Source organism: Ochotona princeps, chromosome 14 (genome assembly GCF_030435755.1).
Source record: "Ochotona princeps isolate mOchPri1 chromosome 14, mOchPri1.hap1, whole genome shotgun sequence".
Lineage (NCBI taxonomy): Eukaryota > Metazoa > Chordata > Mammalia > Lagomorpha > Ochotonidae > Ochotona > Ochotona princeps.
In genome coordinates, this window is record NC_080845.1 from 28,360,109 (window position 1) to 28,381,542 (window position 21,434).

Sequence of the window (21,434 nt, forward strand, 5' to 3'; positions counted from 1 at the left end):
GGGGGACTTGGCATTTAATGTGGCTTCTGAGTTGAACCCTGGAAGGTAGATAGGGTGCTCTCTAGGGGATGGGATGGCTGTGATTGGCTTACGTGCAAGGGAGATCATTTTGGAGGGGAGGTAGTAGGCCTAGAAGTAGATGACCACAGCAACAGACAATGAGATGGGGTACAAGCATGTGGCTGTGGCTCCTTGGACACTCAGCAGGGACCATGCACAGGACTTGAGACTGGCTAGGTACACGTAGTTGTGTAAATCAGGGGGCTGGAGCAACATCTATTGCTGTGACTGGGAGCATCTGCCCAGCAGCACATCACCTCGAATATGAATGCCAACAGCAGCAGCAATACCAGTGACCTCCTAGCATCTCCTGAGCCCTTCCTGGTGTCTGGCATACCACCTGCACAGAACTCAGCTTTCTCAGAGTCTGAATCTGAAGCCCCTCGTACCTGTTATTTTGGGACATTGAGCAAGTGTGAGACATGGTGGCAAGTCCTTGTTTGTACTTGTGGGTGCTCAGGTGCACATGGGTGCTCTGGGGTTTTGAGGGAGGCCACAAGGAGGGCAGTCGGGATTTGGGACCATCAGCCTGCAGGTGGAATGGATACTGTGGGAAAGGGAGGCTTGGGAGAAGCGCTTAGCCCAGCAGACGTGGGAGCCATTCGCAGACGTAGAAAGCCTGCAGCTCTCTCTAGCTCGGAGCTAGGCATTTGGCTGTGCATCTTCTGCTGATGTGCTTGGAATGGTTGAAGTGAGGAAAGTGGGGGGTTTTGGAGCTGTCTGGCCCTGTCTTTTTAGTGAATGTTCTATTATGGGGGATGTAGGCTCAGCTTTTGTAGCCCATCACTCAGCTTCAGCAGGACCACCATGCACCTACCCCTTCCTTCCTGACCTCCTGGCATTCCAACCCTTCACATCAACTAGGTGGGCAGGGGCTGCGGGGGGTGGTCCTCAGCCTGCCTGGTGCCCAGCCTACGTTTCTGTGGCAAATCTGCCTCACTTGCTCACCCAGGACAGTCTTGCACATCTTCCCTGGTGCTACCTGTGACAGACTCCTGAGGTCAGCCCTGGGTCCTGGGCTCACTCCTGAACTTACATTGGCCCCATGCACACTGCCATCTGCCTGTGTCTCAGGGGTGCTAGGGTCACATGCTCCCTAACACAGAGGTGGCAAAGGAGGCTGCTTGTGATGTAATCACAGCTGGGTCAGGAGAAAACTCCAGCCCCTCACCGTGTGTGCTTACCCCATGGGAGGTCTTATTTGTTTTATTGTGTGATCAAACAGCTGGACCTCTTCTGGGGCAGAACCTCCTCTGCCATAGAGACCTCTGGGTTGAGAAGACCCAAGGGTAGCAATGTTTTCTAGCCCCTCACCTCCTGGTGCACAGCATTCTACTGCTCTGTAGAAGTTTCTAGAATCCTGTGCTAGGCTAGGTTTCCTTTGGGGGGTTGGGGAGGGGCTTCAAGAGGAGGACTTGAATTTGAAATCCTTTGGAGTCCACACTTCAAGTCCTAAAAATCCCACCCAAGAACCAGACCTCAGCTTCCCTGACTGATGCTGCAAGTTGTGAGGAGGCAGGCGTGCCTGTGTCAATCCTTGTTGGCAGAGACCCCAGGCTCAGGGCCGAGCCCAGGAGAGATGGTTCAGGTGGAGTTTTAGCCCTTAGAGAGGCTCCGGGGCTGGGGGAGGGGGCAGGAGAGCCAGCGACATTACTAAAGGCCAGCCTGGCTCAGACTCCTGTGGAGGTCTGAGTGCTGTTCTAGGGTGAGTAGAAGAAATGCCCCCATCCCATGTGGCCGACAAGCTCCAGGCTGCGGCTAGAGGTGCTGCCCTCAGATGCCTGTGCTCGTCGTGGTGGGATGAGCTTTGAGAGATGTATATCTACCAGTTATGTGGACCTACACACTGGTCTCTGTGAGGGCCGCGTCCAGGCCGGGACCCAACCCCTGCAGCCACCCACTACCATCCCAAGTGAGATCTGTTCTGTACATACTGCTTGTGCACAAGCATGGGGAGGATTTTTTTTCTTCTTCCTGAAATTTTAGTTTTTCAGTAAATAGTAATTAAAACTAACACACACAAGGAGGTAACAATGCCACATTTTAATTTATTTACTTCAGCTCACTGCTGACTTGGCCGGCCTCCTGGTGAAACTCCTTTGTTTTCTTCAGTCACACAGGATAGCAGCAAGATGTCTTCCCCTGTAGCTATGCACGCCTTCTCTTTCTAGATGATGGAGAGCTTGCTCTGGGGGTGCAGTGGCTGGATGGACTGGTGCCTGCTGGATGCCCATGAAGCTGGCTGTGACTTTCCTGGACCCCAGCCACCACTACCACATCTTCCACCTCTTCCTCCAAGAAGCCTGTCTGACTTTCTCATCCGAGCCACTGCCCTAATGGATTCTTACTCTCTGTTAGGGAAGGGCCTGGCTCCATCCTGGCTCCTAGGACTTACCTGTAAGTGACCCCCTCATCTTGGGCATCCCTATCACCTGCCCTGCCTCTCCCCAGCAGGGTTTCCTTCTAGCTCGTTTCTCTGAGTGAGCTTCTAGAAGTTTCCATGTCTGTGTCATCACTCCTAGGTGACTTTGGGGAGGGCAGAGAATCCTGCCACCATTTCATCCTTGATGTCTTCTGTTCCCCCAGCCCCCCCACCCCAGGGCCTTGGGTCATGAGCGTGTACTTCAGCTAGCTGGCTCCAAGCCAGGCTTTTCTCTGTTGTCCGTGTGTCCTTGAGGTGTTTACGTCAATACTGGGGCATCTGTTTCCAAATCTGTAGAATGGGGGCTGCTGTGGACCTGCAGGTCCACGTGGTGGTGCTGGTGCTGGCAGAGTGTGTGGGGTACTGCCTGGCACAGAGCCGGCCCCCGAACTTGAGAGCTGTGATAATGATTTATTTGTTATCGTCAGTGCCACCAGCAGGGTACTGTGTCCATATGTGTGAGGTCGTGACTTGTGGTTTATTTCAGAATGAAATTCCACCACACCTGCCAGAATGTGTCTTATAGCAGTGCGGAGAGGAGTCCAGGTGGGACAGTGCAGAGTCCCTGGCTGACAGGAGCAGGGACCTGTGTGAGCTCAGACAAGCCACACCCCCTGGGTTCCTCCGCAGGGCAATGTAGCCCTGGCCAAGCCAACTCCTCAGGGCCCTCCCTGCGCTGACTCCTGGTAACCTGGAGGCCAAGAGTGTGTGGGGGAGGGCAGGTGAGGCAGCACTGGTTTCCAGGCAAGTTCAAGGCTCCCTCTGGGCTCACTAGTGCCACCTGGAGGCTCTGGGGACTGAGGTGCCAGTTCCCACACGCATCACAGGTGGGACATCCAGGCACCTGCTGCTTGCTCTCTGGAATACAAGAGTGCGGGGCTAGATGGAGTCTCAAAGCAACTGCCTCCAGCCACCGAGGCAGCTACCCATTGGAGGCAAGGACAAAGAGGGGAGCGGGTGGCAGGGTGGGAAAAATCGGTTGTCATGTCAACTGAGCATCCTGAAATAGCAAGGGGCAGGTCCCCATATGGTCCTGTTGTGACCATACCACAGGATTCTTCCAGGTACAGGAATAAGGCAGGATGGAGGCTGTGAGGGTCACTGCTCACATTTCCCCCAAGCAGCCAGCCATGTCCCAAAATGAAGCCCTGTCCCTGGGCGACAGCAACCCCCAGGCACTTATACCCCAGCTCCTGCTAACCACTGTGCTCCCCTCGACTCTTCTGGTAGCTGGCTGCAAGTGGAACCACTCAGGTTTTGTTCTTCTGTGTCTGCATCCCTTCACTGCCTGCTTGCTAGCTACCATGTGCCGATGTGTTTAATTTATAGAAAAACTGTTCAGATAGTTTACCAAGGCTCCGGAAAGATTTGTTTAAAAGAAAAACAAAGTTACAATTTCACAGCAAGTCTGCTGTGAAAGTCATGAACAAATAATCCCAATTTTGTCTGCAGGGAAAATTTTGTCCCCAATTTTGTCCCCAGCGCCCCGACCATCCCCTATTCCCTCACCCTGGCTCCCTCCATCCTGCCCATAGAGTTTATGCCTTCTGACAGCGGAGAGGCCTTCTAGGTTAAGCCATGGGGAGGAAGTATTGTTAGGAGGACCCATAACCTTGGTTCTCACCTGGATCTCAGCAAGAAAGCCCTAGTGCCTTCCGGAAGCCCCAAACTGCCATGGGCACGAAGCCTCTCCAAATCCTCAAGACTCAGAGAGCCTAGACACTGGCTCTGGGATGAAGATGCTGAGGCCCAGAGCAGGGAGGCGCCCAGCCCAAGACTCTCCACCACAGCCATCGAACCACACACGAATTGGTGCCAGGCTCCAAGGGCAGCTCTGCCTCTGGATCCAGGTGTGAAAGCACAACAGGACATGAATTTCCTGAACCACCATTTGCCCCATCCACTCCCACCAACCTGGCCTCTGCCATTGTAAGCTGGGAAGGGAGGATCCTTGGGGCACTGTGTCTAGTACTTGGGATGCTACATCTGGAGCTTGGAGACCCTTGTATAGCTCAGTAGTTCTCTCCCAGCTCTTTCCTGTGCCACACCTGCCAGGCCACACAGCTGGGGGCTGGGCTTTCTGGGAGGTCTCCACCTCTCACGTTGTGCAATTCTTTTTTTTTTTTTTAAGATTTTTTATTATTATTGGAAAGCCGGATATACAGAGAGGAGGAGAGACAGAGAGGAAGATCTTCCATCCGATGCTTCACTCCCCAAGTGAGCCGCAACAAGCCGGTACGCGCCAATCCGATGCCGGAACCAAGAACCTCTTCCGGGTCTCCCACGTGGGTGCAGGGTCCCAAAGCTTTGGGCCGTCCTTGACTGCTTTCCCAGGCCACAAGCAGGGAGCTGGATGGGAAGTGGAGCTGCCGGGATTAGAACCGGAGCCCATATGGGATCCCGGGGCTTTCAAGGCGAGGACTTTAGCCGCTAGGCCACGCCGCAGGGCCCACGTTGTGCAATTCTGAGCTGCCATCTTCTTCGGCAAGGCCTGGATACTTCAGAAATTGTGACCTTATCCTTCAGTAGAACAGTAATAGTGGCAGTGCAATTCCATCATAATCACCGCTATTACTAGTGCCCCATGCTGCCCATGGGGGTTGCCCTCTACTCCCTCCTTTGCCCCCATGATTGCCTTAGCTGACATGCCCTGTGCTCTCCTGTGGGTGTCAAGCAAAATGCTGGAAAAAATTCTAGAGTACCAAGAGTACACACTGCCTCCCCTCTCCTCTCTTTGTTTCTTCCTTTTAGCTCTCATCACCTCCTCACACGTGGAGGCTCTGCAAGTTATGGAAGCATGATATATGATTTTCAATTGTTTTCTGCACCTAAATAGATGTCTTATAATTCCATTTTGCACAACATTTTAAAAAACATATTTATTGGTTTGAAAAATAGAGTAAGAGAGACAGAGAGAGAGAGATCTTCAACCTGCAGGTCCATTCCCCAAATGACCACTCTGGTCATTGTTGTGCCAGATTATAGTCAGCAGCCTGGAATTCCATCCAGGCCTCCAACATGAGGGCAAGGGCCCAAACTCTTGGTCATCTTCTGTTTCCTGCAGTGTTATTAGAGATCTGGATGGGAAATGGAACAGCCCAGACTTAAACCATTGCCCACATGGGATGTTTGCATGGCGAAGAGCAACTTAACTTCTGCTGCTGCAATGCTGACCCCTCTTGTACTTTTTACTTATTTATATGTATTTTTAAAAGCTTTTATTTATTTATTTTAAAGGCAGAGCTAGAGGGAGGGAGAGAGAGAGAGTCAGAGAAAGCAAGCCAGCAACTTGGAACTTCATCTGGACTCCCCAACAGGAGTGACAGGAACCCACACACTTGGCTCTTCATCCACTGTCTTCCTGGGTGTATTGGCAGAGAGCTGGATGGGAAGTGAAGAAGCTGGGATTTGAACCAGTGCCCACGTGGGTTGTGCCCTCCATTCACTGCTCCACGGTGCTAGTTCCATCCACCTTTTTCAAGTATCCTAGTGAGTTTGACTTATCTCTTTGCCACTCAGTGCTAACACTTCACCATCCTACTTCCCTGCTTTCTCCGTCCTGCCCTGAGATGGCTAATCCCAAGGGCAGTGGTTCTGTCCCTGCTGTGTCCCTGGTGCCTAGCATAATGCCTAACACATAGCATATGCCCAGCAAGTCCTTGTGGGGTGGATTGATGAGTGCTCGTTTCCCTCTAGTTGACTTTTCCTTATTCATCAGAACCCAGTGTAACTGCCAAGCACCTCCTCCTGAGAGAAGCCTTCCATGATTGCTGGTTCTGCTTGCTGAAGCCTCTTCTGCCTCCCACCCCGTACTCCAGATGGTCTGCTTTCCATTTGCTGTAGATGTTTCTCTCCCGCCAAAGCCAAAGACTGAAATCCTAACACCCACAGAGATAATGTTAGGGGGTAGACCCTTAGAGTGGTAAGGTCACAAGAGTGGCACCATCATGAATGGGGTTCATATGAGTAAGAAAGACGCCTAAGGCAGCTGGTGCTCTCGGTTTGCAGCTGCTACAGGGGAACCAGGAAATGAGCCCTCACAGGATGCTGCACTAGTTGGTTCCTTGCTCTTAGGACTCCCAGGACCCATCCCCATGCAGAGTTTGTTTCTGTTGCTCATGAGCTGCCCGGTCAAAGGTTTCAGCCAGCACAACCTGTTTAGAGTGAGAGTCAGGCCCCAGCCATGATGGGTGCTCGGCTCATGTCCATGTCAGCCTTTGCACTCTGAGCATTAGCTCTACCTGTCTCAGTTTGCTCACCCAGGGCCTGGCAGAGCTTGGCTTGAAGGAGTACCTCAGTCAATGTGTCCAGCATCAAATAGAATAAACACAATGCCCAAAGTCAACTAAGGCCCATCTGGCCCCTGAATGCCATCCATTTGGCCTTCTGTCTTTACTCCTCTGTTTTACCAGCAGAGACTCATGCTGGGGCATACTGCCACTGGGGGCCATGGACATCCTTATATCCCCCTCACGCCTTTGGCTGCTGCTCTTGAACCTGTGTAGGCTGCCTGGTTGGCAGTTCCTACAAGCAGGCTGTCCCAGAGTGGATAGCCTACAAGTGTGCTGTGGGTGCCAGGCAAATGCCTCAAGGGCTGCAGGAGCCTTCCTGAGGTACCCTGAAGTGGTTTCCCCTCATGGAGCCCCCTGCCAGCACTGGTGCTGTATGGCAGCTGGCAGCCTAGCATAGCTTCAACCTGAACCTCTGTTGCTTTTCTAAAAAGAAGCCCCCGACTTTAGTGAGTTTAGGGCAGTCTGAGTGGGACACTGGATGGGGTCAGGCCAGAATCACATCCTGGAGATACAGACAGGGAAGGTAGATTAGCATTTCAGCTGGGGGAGCAGGATGTTCAGTTGGGGAGCACAACCAGAGCCCCTTTACAGCCTACAAGTGTACCTGTGGTATTAGAGGGCCCTGGGGTAGAGGCTGGGAAGCAGGCCAGAAAGTTGGGGGGTGGTTGGGGAGATCATTTCCTGCCATGGCCTCTGGAAATAGCTCTTTGAAGTCATTCATGATTGGTGACAGGCTGGGGTCATTGCCACTTCCCTGGAGTAGAGTACCCTGGTTATGGGGATGTGTGACATGGGCCTGGCCTATATCCTTCAGCTGGAGGAGTAGCCATGGTGTCCCTAATTGGAGGGCAAATGAGGCATGCTGCTGATGGTGGGCAGGATGGTGCCCTGAGTAATGAGAGTGGCCCTGTGGTTGGGGCGATGGTCCATGCTGCTGCTACCCCTCGTTCTGCACAGGTAGCTGGGAGCAAGCAGGGGCCAAGGATCTCTGCATTAGCAAGAGGAAGACAGCTCTGGCCTGTGTCACCAGACGGACAGTTGAGCTCTGGGATGGGGCTCCCCAGGGGAGTGCAGTGGGCAGCCTTTCACCTAGTTCTGGCCTCAGCAGTATCTCCAGGCTGTTCTACGTCACTTCCTGGTGGCCTGGGACTCACTCGCTTTGAGGTTCCTATTCTCCTGTTCTGCTCCTCTGCTCTGGCCCCTGCCACCTGCTTGGACTGTGTTCCGCATCTTCCAACCCATTTTCTCACCTGGCCTCTCCCAGAGAGGCCAGAGTGACCCTCTGAGTCCTCAGCTCTGGTGACATCGTTAGCAGAATGACGCACTTTGCAGAACCTCCAATATTTTAAAAGGGTTTGGAGTTTCCTTCTCTGTTGGGGCTGATGGAAATACTCTGGAAATAGAGTGGAAATGGTTACACAACATTGGTGGTGCACTTGACACCACTGAGTCGTGCACTAAAAGATCAGAAGACAGATCCTCAGGCCCCCAGAGGGAGGAGCGCCCCGGGCTCACCTCTGGTTTCTTGCATTACCCCAAGTGCAGCATACTGATTCAGAGAACCACTCACTGTTCCCAAGAATTCCCTCTTTTCTTGTCTGGCTGCTTTTTCTCATGGCTTTTTAGGATTCAAGTCTGTTCCTTTATTTGGTGGTATCATCATCTCCACACCATTTTCCTGCAGACTTTCTTGGTCTATGACACATTTTACCCCACCATGGAGCAGATCTGAAGAGCTAGAATTGTCCACCAAGAACCTGAATTTGGAGCTTGATGGTTGGGGTTTGAATATAGGCTGATCTACCTGTTGGGTAACCTTGAGCTTGTCGGTAGTGGTTTGAGACCTACATTTTCTGCTCTGTTAAATGAGGGCTTATCATCATATTCACCTCTAGGGTCATTGCAAATATTTTTATTTACTTATTTACTTACTTGAAAGGTAGAATGAGAGAACGAGAGATCTTCCATCTGTTGGTTTACTCCCTAAATGTCTGCAACAGTCAGAGCTGGGTTGGTCCAAAGCCAGGAACCAGATCCCTCATGTGGGCACAGGGGCCCAAAGACTTGGGCTGCCTTCTGCTGCTTTCCCAGGCACATTAGCAGGAAGCTGGATTTGAAGTGGAACAGCCAGGATTTGAACTAGGCCATATATAAGATACTGGTTTTATCTGCTAAGCTATAGCATTGGCCCCGGGTCATTGTGGATATTAACTGAGATGCTTTGTGAATGGTGAATGAGATGGCATGTGTAAAGAATTCAGCACAGTGTATGATATGTGGGTCAGTTTCATTCCATGTGATCTGGAGGAGATCTTTGAGATTGACCATTTGAATGGGTCCCCTTGGTGTTGGAAGCTGGTCAGAGCTACACCTCCACCTCCCTTGGTGTTGGGAGCTGGTCAGAGCCACACCTCCACCTCCCTTGGTTTATGGGCACACCTCCTACCCAGGGGTGCTGGGCCAGGTGGCTCAGCAAGCCAGCCCCCAGAACTTCACACCTGCCATTGCGCCTACCTTCCAGCTGGCCTTCTCCTTCCTACCCCCTTGAGTCCTCCCCCGCTAGACCAGCTGCACCTGTGCAAAGCAAGTACCACTCCCTGCTCAGCCTCCGAGGATGCTCTGCAGTGACTCCTCACTTCCTCAAGGACAGAAATCCACCCAGCCTTGGCTTTCAGGGAAACAAATACCCTGCCCCCCATCTCTCCTCCACACGGTGAGGCAATGTTGCATTTCTCCTGTCGGCCCTGCCATCCTCAACCATGTTGGCCACTCAGTCGGTCCTCACCTCCAACCCCCGCCTCCATCTCTTGCTCATCTTCCAAGGCTCAGCTCCAACACCGCCTCCTCCAAGATGTCTTGGCAGAGGAGCTCAGGGTAATTTGCATATCCCTTCCTTTTTGCGTGACTGGTGGCTCTGCCCCAGTTCCCACTTTATCCCACCCTGTGTGTGGCTTTTGATGGAACCTTCCCTTGCCTACTTAACTGAGGACTCCCAATGACTGAGCCTTAAGTACCCTTTCTGCCTCTCTAGCTCCTGCCAGGGGCCCTGGCGCTTCATCGTCACCTAATGAAGTAGTGTTCACCACACCTCCATCACAGATTTCATCACGTGATGTGAAACTAGCTGTAATTTTTACCCTCTCTAGACTGAACATCTAGACCCCATCTAGGCTGAGAGCCTGAATGATGTCTTAGCCAACTCATATTCCCCATACCTAGCCCAGATCCCTGGCCATGGCAGAATCAATAGGCTCTTCAGCTGTGACAGAGCCAGGAGAAACGAGAGCTTGGTGGCACATAGCTGGAGTTTGGTCCTTCTTTACAGGTAACCCAGGCTGCCATCACCAGAGGGAGGACTGACAATGCATGATATTTGCACGAACCCATACCCAAGAATGCCCTCCCTGTCCTGGTGGGCAACCCAAGGGAGCTTCTTGCACATGTGATCCTGACTTTTAAAAAATGTCACACCTGCATGTGTAGGGAGACCTATTGACAACTAATTAGGAAGCATAGTTTGTAGGTAGCCCTCTTTGAAAAACGTTTATGTAAATTGGGTAATTGGCTTTAACGGTGCAGAGAAGAGAGAGGGGCAAGGTTTGGCTCCTCCTTCTTCTCGCATGGCTCCTCTGTTGTTCTAGAACCCCAGTCTGTGTCTGACCCAGCACTGTGAGTGACAGTTTCAGGGAGAGGACAGAACGCCCATTTTTCTCAGGCGTTGGGATGGACAGCCTGGCGCCTGGGAGACTTTTTCAAGCAGATGGTCTGTCCATCACCCCAGGGAAGGGGTGTGAAAAACTCAGGCTGGCTGGAGTTAATCAACACTGGGGACTGGAACTGCGGTGATGACTATGTTTATTTCAGGGACTGTGTGCAATGGGCAGCTGTGATTTGGTCCAGCCAACATGTCTTAAACACCTGTTCAGGACCCAACCTCTTGCTGGGCTCATGTGATGGGGAGCAGGAGATAGTTTAACACATCTTACTTCAAGTTATGTCCCCAAAACTTGACCTTAACATTAGTGCCCTGAACAGCAGGGATATGTGTTTTTAAATACATTCTTCTTTTTATACCCTCTCCCACATCTTGTTTTGTCTTTTTTCAGATTCTCCTCACCTTTTTTCTAAGTTTCTCCCAAGTGTGCTGGAAGTTCAGCACAGCCCCTGTGTTCTAGTGGTTTCACATATTGAGGTTATTCTTTGCTCGGGCCATGGTCAAGTGTGAGTTGATGGGGCTGTCTAGGAAGCAGATGGCCAAACCCAGTTAGAGAAAGGCCTTGAAGAATGGTCTCTAACAGGAAAAGAGGAGAGGGGGCAGAGATGAAAGGGGAGCCTGTGGCACAGCACTGACATTGCTGAGAGCAGGGGCTGGATGGGTGTCAGGCAGTAGTGCAGCTCAAAGGAAGGCCCAGCCAGACCAGTGAGGCTGCAAGTCTGACCATGGTCAAGTCTTGCACTGGCCGGAAATGGGGTACCCTTATTCTGACACCCAAAACTATCACACCTAGAGGCTGTTGGCTTGTGAGGCTGCCCTCCTGGGGGTGCTGTCTTGACACGGGGAGGGCCCTCCAGGAGTGCTATAGGGATTTAAGGTTTGAGGGGGTTCTGTCCCGCTCCAGATCCTTGGATTCTTCCTCACTCACACTTTGGTTGGGAAAGAGAGTGTAGAATATGCGTGGAAAGGCTTACAAGTCATAGCACATGGTGATCACACCTAATTGTAAGAGAGACAGGGAACAGTAACCATGCCATGCACAAAGCAAGAATGGGCAGGGATGTGAAGCAACGTGGACTCTGGTCCTGCCTGCCTGGGCTTGGCTTCCAGTGCTGCTCCGTAGTCAGCATGGACAACTGTGGGCAAATAATTTACTCTTCTGGCCCTGAATGTTTTCATCTTAGGACATGAACAATGACAGGATGAAGTTCTGGCAATTGTTGTGAGAATTAAATTGAGTTTATATATAAACTAGAATGGTACCTGGTGTAAATTAATGTTATGTAAGGCCTTTCTGTATTGAGTATTGCTCTTATTTCTGAATTTAGCTTGCCAGGAAGCATTCATTGAATAGCATTCTGTTCAAAGAGTTTTTGTAGGTCACATGGACTTCCTATCTCTTGGCAGCTTGTAGTACAGGTAATCCTCAGCTTACAATAGGTTACATATTGATAAATCCATTGCAAGGTGAAAACATCCTAAGTTACAAATGCATTCAATACTTCCTTAGACATTGTAGCTCATCCTAACCTACCTTAAACCTACCTAGGACACTTACATTAGCCTGTATTTGGGCAGAATAATGTAACAAAATGCCAGTTTTAGAAAGAAATATTGAGTATTTCATGGAACTTATTGAGTACTATATTAAGAGTGAAAAATGATGTATAAATAACACTAGCACATTATCATGAATTTTAAAATATCATTAAGTCAAGCCATTGTAAATAGAGGTCCTTCTTGGCTCAGTAAATGATCAGCAAATGTTCAAATGAGTTAGTTACCACAGCCAAACAATGTAGTGTGGGCTGAACTCAATTGGCCATGATGCTGAGCTAATTTTTAAAAATATGATCTAACAATAATAAATGTCAATTTCTTGTTCTTGAGTCCAGAGAGTCAACCACAAAAGAACAGAAGGAGAGATGTGGAAGTGCTTGAGAAAGCATCCCGAGAGTGGGAAGCTCATGGTTTCAAAATTACTTTTGTCTTTATAAAAGTAATATGTGTAAATCAAACAAAAAGATACAAAGAGAGAAAAATCACTCAAAAATCTCATCTTTCATTGACTTTAAATGCCTTGTGCTGCAGACACTTCTGTGTGTGCTTATTCCATGGAGGTGGACAAATCTAATTTTAGAAAATAAGATCATTGCTATATCTTATCTAAAATTGAGGTTAAATTTTATTTGCATGCAATGAGAAAATACGGAAAAGCAAAATAGAAGGGATTGCTCCACGTTAAACTATGTTGACTCACGGCAGAAAATGCCTCTAGAACACCTCTGATAAAGATTATGAAAAGCAGTCAGGTCAGAACCCTGACTTTTCAGTTCCACTTGGCAATTTTGGATGAAATCGATTAAAGCCTTTCTCTGGAAGAAGAGGAAATGAGCAGTCTTCCAATGCCTTTCCTCTGCTTCTTCTTCTGAATGCTGCGCTATGCTGGTAGCTTCACACTGCCAGGTGCTTCATGCTAAATGGGCTCATCTTTCACTGCTTTTAAACCCCCTCCCTTCCTGATATCTTCATTTTGATTCATCTTTTCATTCACTGGATTTTGTCCAGGAGTTCATTTCTCTCCCCTTCCACCGAGAAGGGTTCATGGGTACCAACAACATATGCACTGATTGAGTAACATTTATTGACAGTAGGTTCTGTAGGACGTGGGTGCAGAATGCAAGGGCGGCAGGCTGAAGCTGCATTAAGGCAAGTCAATACCCAAAATGCGGGAGGTCATCATTTCATTCAGTTCAGCATTGTGGCTAGGAGCACTCTGAGCAAATCAATAATGAAGAGACAAAAAACCTGATAGAAAATGGGCCAAGTCACCAGCCCCAAAGAGGAAAGCATAGCCCATAAACATAAAAAATATGGTTTAACCTTGTGAGTAACTGGGAACATGCAAGTTAAAATGAGATATCGCATAGCTACCAGATTAGCAAGAACGAGCACTGGCAGGGATGGAGTAGTACCATCGTGAATGGATCCCTTGGGGAACAGGCAACCAACTGCATGATTCCACAGCCCCAAGTCCAGAGGAAGTCTGCAAGCATGTGCCAGGAAGTGTGGCAGGAACGTTGCTTCCCCTCCCTACTGCCTTCTGGCCCCTGCACTTTGTGTACCAGTAACTGAACCCAACTCCAGAAACAGACCACGTGTTCATCAACATGACATGGAACACATGGCAGGACATCCATGGGTGGGTGCATTACCCAGCTGTGAAAAGGAAACGACTTCAGCTATGCTGAGCAGCAAAGTTTCCCAACATACTTTGCAGCCACAGGGCAATTTCGTGTAAAACATGCAGTGTGACTCCACATGTATACATGTTCACAGACAAGTTCAAGTAAATGACACAGTGTGGAGGAAATGCATGTATCCAACAGTAAACACAAACGGAAGAAGGATGAATGCAAAGCTTACACTCAGGGTTCCTCCTGAGTGAAGGAGAATTGTATGTGGGACTGGGCATTGAGGCGCTTCCCTGTCAGTGGGGTGCTGGGTGGACTACAAATTCCAATCTCTGTTCTTCTTTGCTTATATAAAGGATATGTATATGATATCTCTTCTATAAGTGAGATATTTTACAGCAAATTGTTACTGAAAATTAAACCATGGTCTGAAATCACACGGCCTGGAATTGAATTCTATGACTTACAGCATCTTGGTCAAGTTATTCAATTTTCTTAACCTTGAGTTCATTCCTCATCTGTACAATGGAAATAATAGTGCCTACCTTATAATTATGAGGTATGAAACTGCCACACCTAACACATGGTGAGAGTCTCATATGTATTAGCTAGGGTTACTTTTCTTTCTTTGTTAAAATAAATTTATTTATTTATTTATGTATTTATAAGGCAGAATTATAGAGAGAGAGGTGGAGAAAGAGAGATTTTCCATCCACTGGTTCACTGGTCAAGCGGCCACAACAGCCAGGTCTGGGCCAAGGTAAAGCCAGGAGACAGACCAGTAGCAGCAGGGACCTAGGTACTTGGGCCATCCTCTACTGTATTACAGGTGCATTAGCAGGAAGCTGTATGGGAAGTAGAGTGAGTGGCTGGGACTGAAACCAGTGTTCTGATAGAGAATGCAGGTATCACAAGCAGTAGCTTAGCCCCACTGGGCCATAACACCAGCCCCTAGGGTTACTTTTCTGTATAGGGCAGAGGAAAGTGTTTGAGTACAAACATGTGTCCTCTGAAGTCTTCCCAGGGAATGATGTGTACATGAGAAGGTTGGGGAAGCATCTACAACAAGAAGGGTTGGAATTGCTAAGGAAGGCTTAGCAAAAAGATATCCCTTGGAGTTGCCCATGTGCAGCTTAGCTCTTTGAAGGGCTCTCATCAAGGGGTGGATGATTGTCCTTGTTCTATAAGGCTGTAGAGCAAGGATGAACAAACTATGACCCATGGGTCATATCCTATGGCTGCTTAGCATTTAAATGAAGCTTCATTAGAACACAGCCACACCTATATGCTGATGTATCTCCTATGTCTGCTTTCTCCCTCCAGTGTGGAGTCCTTGGTCACACATGGCTCACAAAGCCTTGTATTCTCAGGAAATGGCCCTTTATTTTTATGTGCAACGTCGAATGGCTGCCACTATAGGAAAGAACTTGGAACAGGAGTGCAGACAGAAGGGTGATTCTGGGGCCACTGTAGGGGAGTGCTTTCCCAGGAGCTGACTACTCTTGCTGTGGGAGCGGGCAGCAGGTCAGACCCGCTCACTTCTCTTTCTGCTTCCATTTGGAAATCCTATGCAGGGTCATTCCCAGCTTCAAATGCATCATTACTAACTCTGACATTTTCCTGGCATTTTTACATTTTAACTCTCAGCAACATTTTCTTTGAAACTTTTGAGCCAAAAAATATTTTAATTCTTTAAAAATTAGATTTAAATGAAAATGGATTTCATTCTGGAGTCTTTTTTCACTAAAAAAATGAATTTGCCTGGCTTTGAGACCTGTTCTCACGTATAGTTGCTGAATTTTAAGGGCCTCTGTGTGCCAGTGATGATTTCTCTGCCACAAGTCCTTCTAGGAAGGAGACTCCCTTGGCAATGAGATCGTGGACAAGAGTCTGAGGGTAGATGTGGAGTCAGAAAAGGCAATTAGAAATCCTACTGAGAAGGAGAGGGAGCCATGGCTGCAGATCCTGGAGTCCCCTCATTGCCAGAGCTGGTCTCAAGTGCAAGGTTGCAGGTCCTTGGTTATGGTCATGGTCAGACGACTCACTTCCTGACTGCTGGCCAGACAGTGGCCATGCCATCCAGAGGGCATGCCCTCTAGAGGGGAGCCTTGTAGCTGGGGAGGAAGGGAGGCAGGAGCCATGATAAAACCACAGCTTTCTTCTAGGACACAGAGTAGCCCCCTTGCGGGGACTCTCAGAGCAATTGATCAAAAGTCAAGTTGCTGAGAGACAATGCACCAAAAATAGCTTCTCAGAATGGCCATTTTTTCCCCCAGTGATCACTCACTAAAAGCTGTCACACAGACACCTTAAATGGAGTATCTAAAAGCTGCTGGTGTCTTTCTGGCTGAGGCAGGGGCAGATACACAAGCAGGGGATGGTAATAAACTGTCCGTAGGGGAACATCTCCAAGCATATCATTTAGGAAAGGATCATGTATGGAACCCACACAAAATGGACTATCCCCCCAGCTGAAAGTGCACATCTTGTGACGTGGCATGGTAACCAGGAATCCCTAGGGAACTGAAACCTAGACGGTTCCTCTAGCCATTGAATGACTGATGTGCAGGTGCAACAGGTAGACAGTGCATGCCTTCAATCTCCTGGCTCACAGAGCCCTGCTGACCCAGGGCTGCTGGCCCAGGGCCACACCTGAAGGACATTCTCTGGAAGCCTCTGCAGCGATGGGGGGTGAGGGGGACTCAGCAGATCCTTGATGTATTTCAATTATTTTTGCCTCCTAGTCGAGAACCCCCTTTGCAAAGTGTTATGTGGCCCCCTGATGCTGTGTGTGAAACCCAGGAAAGAGGAGGCACAGCTGAGGAGCCCAGAGCTTCCCTTGTGGCATCAAACCTCTGGGCAGGGCCTGAGGCCCCTGTGGATGATGCAGCCCCACAGGCTCAGTTCTGGGCTGCTGGAGGCTCTGTGTGTGGGATGCTTAGCTCATCAGGTGCAAAGATGGGGTATTTGGGTGAGTAGGAGAGAGAAGAGCATTCCAAGGAGTGGGTGGGCCCATGAGGTTTCTATTTTGTCGTTCACTATGATGGTGCTATATATACTATTATAAGGTATCTGGAAAGTGTGCTTGCGGCCCAGTAGGCTGCCTCTCCTACTTCAGGCTCCTCTGACCCGGAGGATATTCAAGCCTGCAGAAGCATCCTGGGAAGCATGACCCTTTCTAGAAGGCTGTTAGCTTTCCAAAAATGATTCTTTTTTATTTATTAGAGATAGACCTAATCTTCAATCTGCTGATTCATTCCCCAAATGCCCACAACAGCCACACTGAAGTCAAGAGCCTGGAATATTATCTAGGTCGTCCTGCTGAATGGCAGGGGCCCAGGCACTTGGACCATCCCCTGCTGCTTTCCAGGACACACATTCCAAGATGCTGGAATTGGGAGCAGAGCCAGGACTCCAATGCAGGCATTCTGACTATGGGCTGCGGCAACCCAGATAGTGGCTCAACCACTGGATCAAAAGCCCACCCAAAAGATGCTGGCTTGGACCCGGCATGATAGCCTAGTGGCTAAGGTCCTCACTTGGTGTGCACTGGGATCCCAAATGGGCAACAGCTCTAATCCCCATAGTTCCACTTTCCATCCAGCTCCTGGCTTGTGGCTTAGGAAAGCAGTCGAGGACAGCTGAAAGCCTTGGGACCCTGCACCCGCATGGAAGACCTGCAGAAGGCTCCTGGATCCTGGCTTTGGCTCGGCTCAGCTCTGGCTGTTGCAGACACCTGGGGAGTGAATCAACGGATGGAGTGTCTTCCTTTCTGTCTCTGCTGCTCTCTGTGTATCAAACTTTCCAACAAAAATAAAATAAACCTTTAAAAAAAGGATGCTGGCTTGACTTTCCCTTTGTTGGCCTGAGTTCTCTAGATTCTCCAGAAAGCTCTGACCTAGAATATATGAATTTCTTTTGTAATCCCCCAGAAAGGTGGAGGACGAATGCCTACTCTCTGCTGGTTCCCAGCCTCTGTCCCTGCAGATGAGGGTGTGGGCTGGATGAGCAGCACCCAGACCCCTGCATTTCACACACCAAGGAAATGAGGCTATGGAATGCAAGCCTACACAGGGAGACAAGCTTTTTGTTGGACCCCATCTGGGCACTAAATGCAAACCCTCTTACTGTTGTGTTTTTATAACACAAAACCATCCCTTCACCACACGAACTACCCAGGACGTTATCCATACATAAATTTGACTTGAAGGAAAACCTCATTATATTATTCTTATTTAGTATGTTATAGTTGCATGCCAGCAGCATAGCCACTGCTCCCCCATGCCCTCTGCTCAGGGTTTCACAAGGCCAACATCGTGGCATCAGCCAGGTGGGGCTCTCACCTGGGGGCTTGAGTGGGGAAGAGTGGCTGGGCTCCCAAGTTATTGGTAGAATACACTTTCTTGTGTGATTTCACTGGGCATACCTGGATCATTGTAGTCAGCGGAAGAGGACCCTCAAGTGCACCTGTGAGCTCTCTTGTGTCAATGCAGCCTTCCTTTTCATGGCCCTAACACCAAAGAGCCTGCATTTTCCTCTGACATCCAGTCTGATGGGGTGATTTTACCAGCTCCAACCAATGGCCCCTCTTCTTCAGATTTTTTGGGGCTGATGAATCCTGGAGTTGTTTGTTTATGAAAATCAAGGCCATCATTGTGAACACAGAATCTTGCAAGGTATTTGGGAAATGTTTGCTGAGCAAACAGATATTAATAAGTTCATGGCTACTAATAATATTTTTATGCAACTTTTATGATAAAGCTTGTAGTATGCTATTATCATGGTCATTAGCTGCAGATTAGAAACCAAGCCCAAATCATTACAGAAATATATGAAAATCAGGAAGGAGTTGGTAAATCACAGGATTGTGGGGGGTGCCGTTAGCACACAAACAGGTCTCTGATTTTCAGTAATGAGACTGCTTCTCTCCAAGGCACCCGTGAGTAATACAAGACTCCAGAAGTCATGGACTTAACCTGCATTTTCTCCCTTCTGCTCTTCCTCCTTCCTTAGTTCCTTTTTTTGGGCTTCTTCTCTCTTGGGAAAAAAAATTCACTTAATGAATTTTAAAATTGAAGTTTTTAAAGGTGTGATTTTTTTCATGGTCCAGACAGTGGAAGGGTGTCAGTGGGCTCTGCAGGGGCTCAACAGTTCTTTACAAATCCTGCACCAGCCAGGCCTGAGCTCTGGGGAGAACACAGTGATGAGCCAGTAGACAACATCGTGGTCCTTGTGGGGCTTGTGTCCAGCTGAGGAAGCCGGTCAGTGTGCAGGCAGACAATAATAGGGCGATTTCAGATCATTCTAGGAATGTGAGTGGTATGTGAGGACATCAAATGGGGTGACGAAGGCTCAGGAGACCTGAGGCATGAGCAGGAGGGGCCAGTGGTGAGCATCACAGATATAGTGCTCCTGGCAATGAAAGTGGCAAGTGACAAAGCCCTGGGGCAAGGAGGTAGAGGCTGGCAAAGCTGTTGGTGAGCCAGGGAGAGACTGGAGAGAAAGTAGGCCAGAGTGGGAGCCAGGGCTGACTTCTACGAGGCTACGGAATGTTAAGAAAAATCATTACAAATTTGCAAAATATGTAAAGATGCGATTCTGTGACCACTGAACCTAACACTTGGAATGTTTTCTTTTTTTAATATTTATTTGAAATGCAGATACACACACCACACACACACGGAAATCTATCATCTACTGTTTCACTTTTCAAATGCTTACAATAACCAAAACTGGGACAGAGAACCAGAAACTCAATCCAGGTCTTCTACATGAGTGGCAGGGACCCCGCTACTTGAGCCATCACCTGCTGCCGCCTAGGAGTGGAGTCAGGACTCAAACTGGGAACCTGGACATTAACATGGGTGTCCCAAGTGCCATCTACACTATGCACCCAAGGCTTGCCTCCTTTATTAAAAATAAGGGAGGATGACATTGTGATGTTGCATGCTAAGACTCCACCTGCAGCTGCCAGCATCACATAGAGTTGCTAATTTGAGTCCTGTCCTACGTCTAATCCAGCAGTGAAGGATGGCACAGTGCTTGGGGCCCCTCAACCTACCAGGGGGACCCTGATGAAGCTTCAGACTCCTGGCATCAGCCTGGCCCAGCTGAAGCCTCTGTGACCATTTAGGGAATGAACCAGTAGATGGAAGGTTTTCCGTCTATGTGTACACACATACTTCTCCTCTTTCTGTGACTCTGCCTTCCAAATAAAAACAAAATTTTAAGTGGTGATTAATTTATTTCAAAGGCAAAGGAGTGAGGAACATTTTCCAATAGCCATGGCAAAGGATCAGCTAACGAGGAACAAAGAACTTGGCCCAGCTGATAAAGGGCCAAGCATCACACTTATCTCTGACACCGGACAGGTGTGCTGGGTTTCCGTGATTTTGTTTTCTGTCCCCAAAGTTTGTAGTTTGGTTTCCCTGTAGGACTTCAGCCAGCATGTAATTGAGTCATCTCATCTTATTCCTTGGACATTTCTTTCATTAGCTGTAAACACCTCTGTTTCTCAGTTTCTCTCTCTTAATCCACCTTGTCCCCCCATGGATCCCTGTATTAACACACTCCGTCAAACTTGGACATGTGCCCACTCGCAACGTTCAAGAGAATTCTGCTTTTAACCTTTGGAGAATTGTATTCTGATAGGAATTTGGGCTGAAGTGTACAGCAAGCAGGAACATGAGCAAGACTAATTTAAGTTTTTACAGAGGTTTAACTGGGTCCAAGGGGAAAGCCAGACACTCTCTGAGGAGCAGGCCAGGGCAGAGGGACCCAGGGGAAGAGGGGGGGAGAGAACCCCTGCTGCGCCCCGCCCCCCGACTCTCCACGTCCATGTGTACTATCAGGTTCTGCTTTGTCACTGCTCTTCCTCACTTGGCTGCGAGCTCCTTAGTAGGTGCCGAGTCTGACCTTGACATTTTCTCTGTATCCAGCAAGGGCTGAGCACACAAAGGCTGAATGAAGCCCTTCCATAGATGATGATGATGGTGGTTGGTGGCTCTTCCTCTTTGTTATTGTTATTATTGTTATGGTAAAATTATTGCTTTGGTAAAAGGCACATAGCTGACATCTTCTGTTTTCGCTACTTTTGATTGTCTAGTTCACTGGTTTATCTCCAGAACATTCCATCTCCCCAGACTGACACTCTAAAACCTGGTAGCAAAGGTTTCCCACGCCCACCTTTCCCAGCCACCTGGCTGCCACTGTTCTTTCTGCCTCTGGTGATTTAGGGACTTTCTGTGTCACTATAATTGAAACTTGAAAAAGTTCGTGGCAAGTGATATTAAAAGTTAAATGTATTTTGGTACCGTACCCCCAATTCCAAAGTCCACATGTAAATTTTTTACAGCATACATTTTCTTTACCTTTTGAAAATCTCTTCTTTTAAAGATTTATTTATTTTTATTGTAAAGTCAGATATATACAGAAAGGAGGTAAGACAGAGAAAAATCTTTCGTCTGACAATTCACTCCCCAAGTGGCCACAATGATCAGTGCTGTGCTGATTCCAAGCCAGGAGCCAGGAGCCTCCTCCGGGACTTCCACATGTATGTAGGGTCCCAAGGTTTTGGGCTGTCCTCGACTGCTTTCCCAAGCCATAGGCAGGGAGCTGGATGGGAAGCAGGGTTTCTGGGATTAGAACTGGTCCCCATATGGGATTCCAGCATGTTCAAGGTGAGGACTTTAGCCTCTAGGCCACCATACTGGACCCCTGAAAACCTCTTTTGTGCATGGATTTCAAATTTT

General features: G+C 48.8%; 1 protein-coding gene across 1 annotated transcript in view; it reads left to right on the top strand.

Annotated features, from left to right (window-relative positions):
* Positions 1 to 21,434, top strand: part of GABBR2 (gamma-aminobutyric acid type B receptor subunit 2) — a 336,630-nt gene that overhangs the window by 92,431 nt on the left and 222,765 nt on the right. The window lies entirely within an intron of this gene.